Source organism: Lissotriton vulgaris, chromosome 2_2, assembly GCF_964263255.1.
Source record: "Lissotriton vulgaris chromosome 2_2, aLisVul1.2, whole genome shotgun sequence".
NCBI lineage: Eukaryota > Metazoa > Chordata > Amphibia > Caudata > Salamandridae > Lissotriton > Lissotriton vulgaris.
The window spans coordinates 89,629,883-89,642,146 of NC_141688.1; the positions used below are offsets into that span (position 1 = coordinate 89,629,883).

The 12,264-nt window shown below is 44.0% G+C and overlaps 1 protein-coding gene across 2 annotated transcripts in view; it reads left to right on the plus strand.

Annotated features, from left to right (window-relative positions):
* Positions 1–12,264, plus strand: part of EDC3 (enhancer of mRNA decapping 3) — a 330,103-nt gene that overhangs the window by 95,368 nt on the left and 222,471 nt on the right. The window lies entirely within an intron of this gene.

Genomic DNA, 12,264 nt, shown 5'->3' on the forward strand with positions numbered 1-12,264 from the left:
CATATCATCTTCCAGCTTGCCATTTAGCATGGGCAACTGCCATTTTAAACAAGCTTCACTAATTCATTCAAATACATCCGTGGTGGAAGTACTGTCAATGGTCTTCTTCTTAGCCTTTCATGGGGTGTCTTTTACACCCTGGTGTTCAATGAATTTGGCAGGCCCCATATCTTCCTCGATTGGGTTATGGGGGTTGTTCAAATTTTCTCTGTGGCTAATAAAAGAAGTTGTTTACCAAGAGGCTGTAGAGCAGATGAGAGTGCTCTTGGTACGGCTCCATGTAGAGCATCCACTAGGTTTCCACTAATTGGGAGGAAATACTGTTCTGTCTTGTGTATTGGTTTAACCTTTGCACTGTGTTAAGTTAGCATGTGCTGGTTAGAGGTTAAACACCATTTTTCCTTTCCTGCCGACTCTGCGCACGGCACATTTTGTTATTAATGCTTTTCGCCTAGTTAGGTATTTTGCTTTACACGAGAATAACAGGTTTGCTTATAATATCAGTCTTGCTTGCTAAGCTATGTCTGTACAGTGAGTGCCGAGGCCTTCAGGGTTATTTCAACACAGCAGTTATTGTTAGGATTGAACAGCGCACAGAGTAGACATAATATGGATGCAGCTGTGGCCAACTTTGGTTTTAGGCACAAATAATAATGCACTGCACAGAGCAGGACACACACTTGATGAATATCCGTATGCAGAGTGTTGGTGCAGGAGATGATGTGATCCATTTCCACTGAACCCAAAGGTATGGACCCTTCCTTCTAAACCCAAAGAGACCGTCTGTAGATATAATATAATATACTAGCTAGGGAGGGTAAACCGAGGTTCTAGTTAGACCTGTTTCCTTTAGCGTTTTAACATGCTTTCACCCTTTGTATTTTATGGAATAGTAACTATGCTGTTAACCTTGATCTTCATAATATGTTTGCTTGTATTAGCTAAGATACTGCGTTTGAGAACACTGCATTAGAAATAAACATTTCAAACTCGCACGTGTCCTCATTGACTCCTGGTTCTGGGTTGATATGTTAGTATAACAAAAGAGTGTTCATGTGTTCCATGTTACCTGAGGTGTTCTAAGTCCATGTTCTGGGTTGTCTAAATCATTGGGGTTTTGTAAGCACCAATGAGACACTGATAGCTAGTCTGGTAGGGGATTTTGGATGCTGAGGTGAGTTTTGGCACACCCTAATTCACTGAGGTTCCGAGTCTCTATGCACAGTTCTGTATCTGAGCAGAAATCCCTGCTACATGGCTCCCGATCGTTGGTGGTCTTATTACATGACACCTGAGTAGTGCTTAGATCGGTCCTTAACACCCTTCGCTATTGTTTCCGGAAAACAGTGGTGTCGGACAAACCTGCCTATATTAATATAGGTCTTTTCAAGCTTGATTCTTTCAAAACGGTTTCCTTGAATTACTACCCAGTTGTTCTACGTACTTTTCATTGTACCCTTTTTCTTTCGGTGTCACTATGGCCGCGGTGGACATTCCGCAACATAGTCTCATTGCGGTGCGCAATCACTTGCAGACTTATCATGTCCCTGTGGATGGCATGGCCGTGATTATGGTGGTGAGTGCAGAGGTGGCTTACCCTTATGAGATTTTTTACTCGTGGGTGACCTTCCCGGCTGTGAACGCTAATACCAATGTTTTCGAAACTTACACTCCCACTGCTGTGCCGCAGGAATATGCTCCATATAGGACACAGGAAGTTCCGATTGATGCTTGGCAGCACCGAGTTTGGTTTAATGGCGCCCTACCTCACTCCTTGACGGCACCGAGGTTAGGTCCTTTGTCCATTCCAGGCGCTACATGGCCTGTTTTGGCTGGATTTACGCCGCATCCTCAACATGGAGTGGTTGCCGTTGCTGATTTGCGGCGGTTACATACAGTCACGATTAATGTAATTAGCTCGTTAGTTCAATACATTACCCGCAATCTCCCGGGCGGGGCCCCAGGAGGTGCGGCGCTTCCTGCTGGACAGGGCGGAATGAAACTTAGTCCTGTAATGGTCAATGCTGTGATGGGCAAGCGCCCCCAGGATAAGGATGAATTTCCTTTCTGGCTTGCCAAGAAGTTTGACCAGCTGGAAGCAGTATTTCCTAACACGACTCCTGGTGAAAAACACAGGATTCTGACAATTAGCATGCCTAAGGACTTGACCCCAGAAATTGGTGACTGTGAGTCTTGGGGAAAGATCTTTGCGACAGTTTATGCGAGGTGCTTCGGCACTCCGTCCATGACTGTCCTTCCAACGGTCATTAAACGTGTTCAAGATGAGCACGGACCTGAGGCAGCAGTTGAATTGGGTATGCGCCTATGCGGCTCCTTTGACGTAGTTTCCGATCTCATACTTGCGGATGTCAAGGGAGATGCGGTGAACTTTCAAGTGTCCAATGCATTGCAGGCAGTTCCCGATGCCGACAAACCCCGACAGTTACCGAGGATTATTGTGGCGGCTTATAAGACCGTGGGCCACAATAGCGTGGGAGTCAAGCCATTTTCCACTAAGGAGAAAAAGCAACCTCAAGGGCCGAAGTCAGAGAATGACGAACAGCCCAAGACCAAAAAACAAAATTGGCTGAAAACAACAACAGAAACGGGAGTCTCGTCCTGCATCACCAGTGCCTGCGCCTACAGAACGTATTTATGACTTGCGCGACGATAAAATCACCTGATCGTTTTCAGGTTTCTGAACAACGCTCTCCTCGTTCTTTTCAGGACTCATCAGCCTCATCGACCGGTGGTGGAGGTGGCGGCAGAGGTCGGGGTGGCCAGCAGGGACGCGACCAGCCCCGCCCGAAAGGTCGGTAAAGGCAAGCAGGACGATTCAACACCGAAGAGACCCCAGTTTCAGAAAGAGAAAGTTGCCGCTTTAACAACGAGATATGCCACAGATAGTGAGAACGCAGCTTTGGAATCAGACATGGGCTCGGACCTTGCTGGACAGCGCGGCGGAGATTACCATAGTGCGAGAGGCCCTGCGTCCGCTACTGAAGGTGACAGCGACTGATCGATATGTTGTTGTGGAGACAGCTAATACTAGAGTCGCTCCCCCTGATAGTCTTTATGAAATAGTCCTTTTAATTGAAGGTGACATACAACGTACAATCAAGGGGGTATTCTGGGAAAATCTTACGACTACATATGACATTTTGTTAGCGGAGGGTGACTGGCCCCCACCTTTTGTGCTCGCAGCTCCGAGGGGGGAGGAGGTGATCCTCCCTAGTTTTGCGCACACGGTCTCGAATGAGCATGCGCTGAATTTTGCAGAAGAGTGGGCTAAGGCTTTTGCGCCGGCTTTGTACCGTACACAGTGTGGTTGGGATACATTTTCTCGTCACCACGAGATTCCTTTACGGTCTATACCACAGCCTCAACATCAATATCCTATCCGACGAGAAGCTAAGGCTTCCGTTGCGGAAATCCTTGAACAATTGGAATATCAAGGTGTGATTGAAACTTGTGTGTCACCGATGAATAACCCTCTTTTTACTGTGACCAAGCCTGACGGTTTGTACCATTTGGTGTTGGATTACCGCCATTTGAACTCGCATTGCCGTACCTGTGCAGTACAGAATACTCACAGCTCTGCTCTTATGGATGGTCTGGTGCGTAAACGTTTTAAAACTACACTTGACATTTCCAAGGTTTTTTTGCCCACAATTTGGACGGACTGAGTTCCCAGTGGACCAGTTTTACCTGTGGCGGCAGACAGTGCCACTATACTCGTTTACCTATGGGCTATAAGAATTGTCCTGGCGTGTTTGCTGCCTGTATAGTCTCTCTTTTAGAGAGGATAGACACTGCTGCGTGTTCGTATGTGGATGATCTATATCTCACAGACAACGAGCTTTGGGCGCATCTGTGTCACGTTGACTGCATAATTTGTAACTTTGCGGACTTCGGTTACAAATTCAACTTTGCGAAGTCACACATTGCAGAGTATACAGTGTTGTTCCTGGGCTACGAGCTCACCAATGAAGGTAGAGGATTGGCTCCTCACTTCTTGGAGAAATGCGCACAACTGCGCACTCCTACAACTCTGAAGAAATTACAGTCCTTGCTGGGATTTTTAAATTTCGGGCGTACTTACATTCCTGAATATGCCCAGCGTATCAAGCCTTTGTATGCTTTGATACAACCAACTATTACCAAATCTTGCTGGCTGCCGGAACATTCAGCAATTTTGCAATCTTTGCAGGCTGATCTTCTAGAATCTAAATTCTTACTGACCCGTGATAACCACACCAACCTAGTGATAAGAATCATCCCTGGGGCGGTGGGTATCACGTACCATACTTTTAACGAAGGAGACGCAGTACCTATTGCTTGCAAGTCACACTTGTACACTTAGGCTGAAATGCGGTTTTCCTCTGTGGAAAAAGTTTTGACAGCAGTGCAAATGGTGATTCTCAAGGAACGTGCACTGTTGCAAGGAAAACGCATATTAGTTGTAACCCCGTTTCCTGCATTAGAGGCAGTGACGAAAGCCAGTGTGCCTAATTCTAAAGCTTTGCACCCTCGCTGGATACAATGGGCAGCATCTTTGACATCTCCGGATGTCACGTTTATTTTTGATGCCTCCTTACAGTCGCAGGAGTTTTTGCAGTATGAATTTGTTCATCCTGCCCCTTTGGCTGTGCAGCTTTTGGAGGACTTTCATTGCATCATATACACTCATGGTTCAGCGCAGGTTGCGCATGGGTCTAAGCACGCACACGTTTCCGCTTGCGCTATTGTGGTAGGTGCCATGGTGAATGATTAGTTCAAGTCCAGAGTCGTGCACACGCAGACTCTTGGGGACTGCACCGCTCAATTGGCAGAGCTTCGTGCTCTGATGCTTGCGTTGGAGTATGCTGATCCTGGTGTGACAACTCTTATTGTGAGTGATTCGTACTACTGTGTCCAGTCTTGCAATGAGAACCTGTTCTTTTGGATTCAGAATGATTTTCGTGATTCCAAAGGTAGCACAATAAAACATAAAATGATCTGGGTCTGAGTGGCTGAGCTTAAAGAGCAGTTGCCACTCATGTTTGTGATTCATACTCTCGGTTATCAGCGCGTGGGAGTCCACGCTGTTGGCAATTCGCTTGCCGATGAGGCAGCAAAATCATTGGTATCAGCATATTTGGTTGCAGCTGTTATACGTTCCAAAAGTAAGATTGATGATGATATCTTGGCAGCTGTTGCTGCAACTGAGAAGGGAGGTAATTATCCAAAAGAATTCCCTTCGAAGTATTCATACCACTTAAGTCCTGATAAAGTTCCTTATGTGAAAATTCCTGACGTTGGAGAGAGGTTACTTCCCAACGCGGACCGCAGGCCTACACTGATTACCACAGCCGATGAAGATGATGCGTCTGCGCATACAGGCGTTTCGGCTACTGTAGCTCAGTTACAACACCGTTTCTGGTGGCGGGGACTGTACAAACAGATGCATGATTATGTCCTTTAATGTGACATTTGCCAGCAGATTAAGCCTTCAACTGCCGCGCGTCCGCCCCAGACACAGTTGTACATTTCTAATAAACCCCTTGGGTGTGTTTATTTAGATCACTGTGGTCCTTTTTCTTCTGATACTGCGTATAAGTACATCTTAGTAGCAGTTGATTCATGCACACGCTTTGTGTGTGCCTGGCCTCACCGCAGCGCTGATTCACGGACTGTCATATGAGACTTGCATATCTTTGTAGGGATTTTTGCCTGTGGTACCTTCCATTCGGATCAGGGTCCGGCTTTCGCCTCTAAGGCGTATAAGGATGCCATGACTTCGTTGGGGGTCCAAGTCAAGTTTTCGTCTCCATACAGACCTGAGGGTAATAGTGTTGTGGAACGGATGAACCGAGATTTAAAGCAGTCTTTGACGGCTGGAGTTATAGGCACTGGCAGGAACTGGCTGTCCCATCTCAATGGCGAGCAGCGTGCTCTTAATAATCTCCCTAGAAGGTCTCTGGGTAGGCGGACCCCATACGAAATACTCTTAGGTATCAAGATGTGTGTCCCGGACCTTGACGGTCTAGACTCGGTGGCTCAAGCCGCCTCCTTTGACGTAGATGAACATTGCAATGTTTTACAGGATCTACAAAAGACAAGAGACAGTCTTGCATAGGAACATTTGCCCTCCACCTCGTATGATGCAGATCCCGGTAGTTGGCTGGCTACCTCAATTTGGAGAACTGGTTCGTGAGAAGATCGAGAACAAGAAAGAATGTGGTCCCGCTTATCGAGCTCCGGTTCCAGTGCTTGGAGTGAAGGGCACAAGAACAGTCATTTTACCACCACTTCCAGGTCGTAAGGAGAACAGGTATATCTCCATTGACAATGTCAAGATCCACAGAGTGGCGGATTCTTCTTAGTATGACACCGGCAGTCTCATGTCCTTCGATTTTGAGAAATTCTGTTTTGGCCCCGGTTTCCAATCCTGTGCCTGATGTTGCTCTCGAGTTGCCTGCAATTTCCCGTCCTATATTGAGTATTTTGCCTGGAACTCAACATGATGAAACTGACTATACCTACCCAACTGACTTATCGATGCCTGATTTGCAAACTCGCTTAGCTACAGAATCCAGATTTTCATTTGACACTGTTTCCCACACATCTAATAAGCCCTCGAAGATTTCTGTTTTGGCAAGACTGTTTAAAAAACATTTTTTGATTCCCCCTTGGACTTATATTTGGATGGTGCTTTTTTCGATTTACCTTTTTATGTCGATTGGTTTTGTGTTTTTTTTTTTTCCCGTCTCATCAATGGACACTATGTTGAGGAGAGAACTAGCATTCGACATATCAATGGAACTTTGGCTCCCCATTCCTCATAGCGCAGAGAGACTTGGATTTTGTTAACATCACAACTTGGCCTGTCTTAGATGGGATTGTATGGTATGCGGTTCGATTTCAAATTCATGGGCCCACTGAGGTTATAAATGTACCTAATGTGCTTAGAGTGTCTATTGGGGATGTAGTTAAACAAAATATACGTTCTGATGATTGGGATGTTCAGGCCGTTGAATCATTGTTTTCTGATTTGAAATATTATGCTACCTTTGATGCTGAAGATTTATACTTGGAGTCTGCTAATTACAGTGATTTGTATTGTTATCAACATTTTGGCAATCACTACCTGCATAAAGCTAATACCAGGAGAATCACTGTAAATTACACCCAGTGGGAAAACTGTCCAGCTCCTATACAAGGCAGTTCTGCTACCTTTTTGAAAAGGTTCACTTTACAGATTTTAATAAATCTAATCCTAATGCCTTTTATTTTAAAATGGCTTAAAAGTCCATTTCCAAAGTTAGACTTACCGATACTAAATTATTGTATTCGAAGTCCTTTCTAGACTAGTTGGCCGTTGGGGGGCTACGAGTTGTGGAAGGATACCATTGACCTTAAATCCGTTTGGGGTTCTAAAAGCTGGCAAGTGCAAGGCACTGAGGCTTTGCATCATGCATGCCTCATCCCAAACCATATGTTCTGTTTGAATTCTACAATTGCACAGACCACATGCTTTGGATTGGCTACTGCTAAAAGATTAAATGCTCCTTCTTTTCCTGATTTAGAGGAATATTCTGGTTGGGGTAATTTTACTAAATTTTCCATGAGAGAGTTACAAACTCTATTATTGAATTCCTCCTTTAACATATCCAGTTTGGATCCCGAAGGCTGGTTGCTCTGGCACAGAAGTGTTGATTCATGCCAGCATCGTTTTCTGGGTTTAGCTCCAGACTTTACACAGGTCAGGGTAGATCCCCATTTTGAAAGTGGCCATTCTGTGACTACCTATTCTGTAGGCAAATTGTGTCAGAACTGGCTCAGACGTTCAACCTTGGCGTCCGTTAAACTGCATTTGTCTAAACTGACAGATGATGTTGATTTGAATGATTTTATTAAAGGCCCGGCTAAAGGTAGATCCAAAAGATGGATATATGCTGTTTATAACGAAATCTGGAGAGCTTCCCAGGTTGTGGCGGCTACTCGCCTTAGGGCTATAGATCAAGTCAATTTAGAAAAAGTGCTAGCAGTTGTACATAACAGCATTAACACGCTCTCTTCTCGCATTTACACATTGGATAATATTGTGTCATCTGTTGTAGATATTGTGCAGGATGAAGTGTCCGCTTTGTGCCACGGTCAGAATCTGTTACGTTCCATTATGCAATTTGCATGGACATTGCCTTAAGGCGGGAAAAGTGCAGTGGAATTACATGAATACGTCATCCTTATTTGCCCCTTTTAATTTGACTGACAAGCAGCGCTTAATATCAATGAAGGATGCTTCTTTTTCCATGTTACGTATTGAGAAGTTAGAGCCTTTACCGTTTTTCTGTGGCGGAAGCCAATGCTGCTACATGGCTTATTCATGGTTTAATAACTCTGCCGTTTCCTTTATTTTGCATTTAAAAATTGTGTGAAGTACTTTGCCATTGGCAGATATGCGCCTCTAGGAAGTTCTTATCTCCATGAAGCCTGGTCGCTTCCTTTTACATATAGATGTCTTCGGAAGGGAAGAGAAGTTTATTTGAATGGTGAAGAATGCACTGAATCACCGGATCATTCCTTAATGTGTCGACATATCCAATTACATGGCTCTTGCAACCAAGACAAGCCTAATTTAGCCTGTGTTTTGAAAGGTACACCCGTGCCTGCAATAGTTCCCACATTCACGTTGCTGACTAACGGGAGTTATTTTCTTTTGAACAATGAGGATTGTTGTGGGCTGATAAAAGGGATTGCTTATGTCGTTACAGTCAGTGAACGTGTAGTTTGTTGCAAGAATGTAATGTATCCACCCCACATGGGAAACTTGATGTTTCCCTCTGGCCTAAGATTCCGACCTTGAAAGCAGAGTTCAATAAGATGAGTCGCATGAGAGCTCTATTGTCCCAGAAAGAAGTTGCCCTCACATCTGCTTGTGAAACATTTGTCCTTCACATGGCAAACACCCGCACAGAAGTGCATGCCTTGTTAAATACTGATTTGCCCTTGCACTTCGGTGAATTAATTCATACTATCTTCAATGCGTCCTCCACTTCGGGGCTGGCTCACTTTTTTAAAGTTGTAAGCAGTGGCTTAGTGACTTCCTTCCAAAGATTTTTGGAGTCATTCCAGCTTTCTTCCATTCTATTTTCTCCAGCCCGTTTGGTGGATTTCCCTTGCTATTGGCTCTTGCTGCTGGCGTGCTATTGCTTGTCTGTCTATTTCAAAATGGATGCACATCCTGTGTTGCAAGACGGACTGTCTCGGCTAGGGCTCCTTCATGCCCAGATCCGCCTCTTGCTGCTGGCGTGCTATTGCTGTTCTGTCTATTTCAAAATGGATGCATATCCTGTGTTGCAAGACGAACTGTCTCGACTAGGGCTCCTTCGCGCCCGGATGCTTGAGTACTATGGTGCCCTGCCTCTTGCTACACTGAGTGCGGCTTATGGATTATCGTTTCGATTTTCCTTCTTTACATGCGTACAGCCTGTTTTCCATTGCCTGAGTTGCGACTTCGAATGGGCCCTGGATTTGTGTCTCTGCAATATGGTGTCTCCCAATGCGGATTATAATCAATTTATGAGTCCCTTAGTTACTCATGAATTGCTTTGTTCTGATGGAGGGATTATGGCCTTTGCAGCGTCTTTGGGTCGTTGGAATGTGTTTGCAGCGGCGCAAGATTCTAGCAGTTTCCTCAAGATCCCACCGAGTTGTCCTCTGATGGTGCACGAGGCTCCGGTCATCGAAGAGCATGTATGTTATTTCCCTTTGTTAAATTGGATGGCTGATCTATTTTCGGATGATAATAGTGACTTCCTGTTGGAGGCTGTTGCTGCATATTCATTATTAGGATGAATTGTGTTTGCAGTCTCTGTATCTTAACCTAAAACATCTCGTTGGAGTTAATTTTCTTGGACCCTCAGACTGTTTTTGAAAGCCTTGCCTATTGACTTTATCAACGTCCAATGCTGTGTTTTTTTCACAACAATTACATCTTTTTTTCTCCCTCTTGGATTTTTCTGTGCCAAATTAGAGACTTGTGTTCGTACTATCGAACTTGAACTCTGCGTTCCTAAATTTTTCCCTTCATTCTTGTCCTATCAGTGCTCGGATCAAAGGAAGGGTGTCTTGTGTATTGGTTTCACCTTTGCGCTGTGTTAAATTAGCATGTGCTGGTTAGAGGTTAAACGCCATTTTTCCTTTCCTGCACACAACACATTTTGTTATTAATGCTTTTCGCCTAGTTAGGTATTTTGCTTTACACGAGAATAACATGTTTGCTTATAATATCAGTCTTGCATGGTAAGCTATGTCTGTACAGTTAGTGCCGAGGCCTTCAAGGTTATTTCAACACAGCGCTTATTGTTTGGGTTGATCAGCGCACAGAGTAGACATAATATGGATGCAGCTGTGGCCAACTTTGGTTTTAGGCACGAATAATAATGCACTGCACAGAGCAGGACACACACTTGATGAATATCCGTATGCAGAGTGTTGGTGCAGGAGATGATGTGATCTATTTCCACTGAACCCAAAGGTATGGGCCCGTCCTTCTAAACCTAAAGAGACCTTCTGTAGATATAATATAATATACTAGCTAGGGAGGGTGAACCTGTTTCCTTTAGCATTTTAACATGTTTTCACCCTTTGTGTTTTATGGAATTGTAGCTATGCTGTTAACCTTGATCTTTATAATATGTTTGCTTGTATTAGCTAAGATAGTGCGTTTGAGGACACAGCATTAGAAATAAACATTTCAAACTCGCACGTGTCCTCATTGACTCCTGGTTCTGGATTGATATGTTAGTATAACGAAAGAGTGTTCATGTGTTCCACGTTACCTGAGGTGTTCTAAGTCCATGTTCTGGGTTGTCTAAATCATTGGGGGTTTGTAAGCACCAATGAGACACTGATAGCTAGTCTGGTAGGGGATTTTGGATGCGGAGATGAGTTTTGGCACACCCTAATTCACTGAGGTTCCAAGTCTCTATGCACAGTTCTGTATATGAGCAGAAATCCCTGCTACAGTTCCTCATTGACCTCCTCTAGGAACAATATAATTTAGCACCTACCATGTTGGTCAGATGTAAAACGTAATATTTATATTGGCACCAGTACCAATTGAAGCTTCATGTTCCTAAGGGCTACTCATCTTAGGGATATAAAGTCTGTAAAAACCCCAACTCACCCTTTGATATGTTGGGCTATTTCATGTTTACCCAGTCGCTTAAAGCATAGCAATGCTGCTCTTCACCTGTTTGTTGAAGTGATCGCGGAAGTGTTAAAGATTGTTCAGTGCTAAAGCAGAATTGTAATGAAGGAAGACTGGTGCTGTGACCTTTGGCTGGTATGCAACTCTTTCTATTGCCTGCAGGGATACTTAACATTGAAACCACTGGGAGCGAAGAGCAACAGAGCGATAATGCATGTACATTTCCCCAGGCCTGGCAAGAGAATAACCATGCTTTTAACTTCCATGGCTCCAATGCCACTACGAAGAAAAGTGCCTCAAAGGAATAGCATTCTTACAGAACGTAGAATGATGATAAATCATATGTAACACTACTCAAGAAAAATTATAGCAGCGAAGAAACAGGAAGTGCTTTTTCATCGAGGACTGTTGTATATGAATTGCTGTATTGTGATAAGACAATTGTCGTTGCCTTTTATCGGGCTTATTGAGGATATGTAATCCTTGACTATTTTGTGATTGTTTGTTATTATGGGTTGCTGATCAGAAATAAAGTTATGCATAAAACATACATAAAATCTTCTTTCAACGATCCCCATGGCCTGTGCTAGGGTTAGGCGACTTGTCCAGCGGACAAAATAAACATAAAAACTTGTTGTCCTTGACCCCAAACAATGTGTCCTGAGCATCAGGCAGTAGGAATTCCACACCCCTGGTGTACGGTAACATGACCTCTAAATTCTGCCTTCTGGCAGTAAATCACACTAGACAAACTCTGTTACTCCATTAAGTCTTACTACTTGGAACTGGAGAATTCCATGCAGCTCGCCAGAACTAAACAGTGGTACATTAATCTAAGCGTCGCGCATGTAATGACAAAGGTTGGATTGTTGACTTATTTTAATGTACCTACAGGAAACCATAGTAGTGGTTCCTGGACTTCATGGGATTTTCATGAGATCAGTAGTAAGTAGTAAAGTACTAGATGAATCTAGCAGCTAGATACCCTAGTATCCTTGTCTAGTTAAGTGTTTTATTCAGGTTGTATTAAATAAAATATATGGTCTAACAGTAAAAATATTATGTTG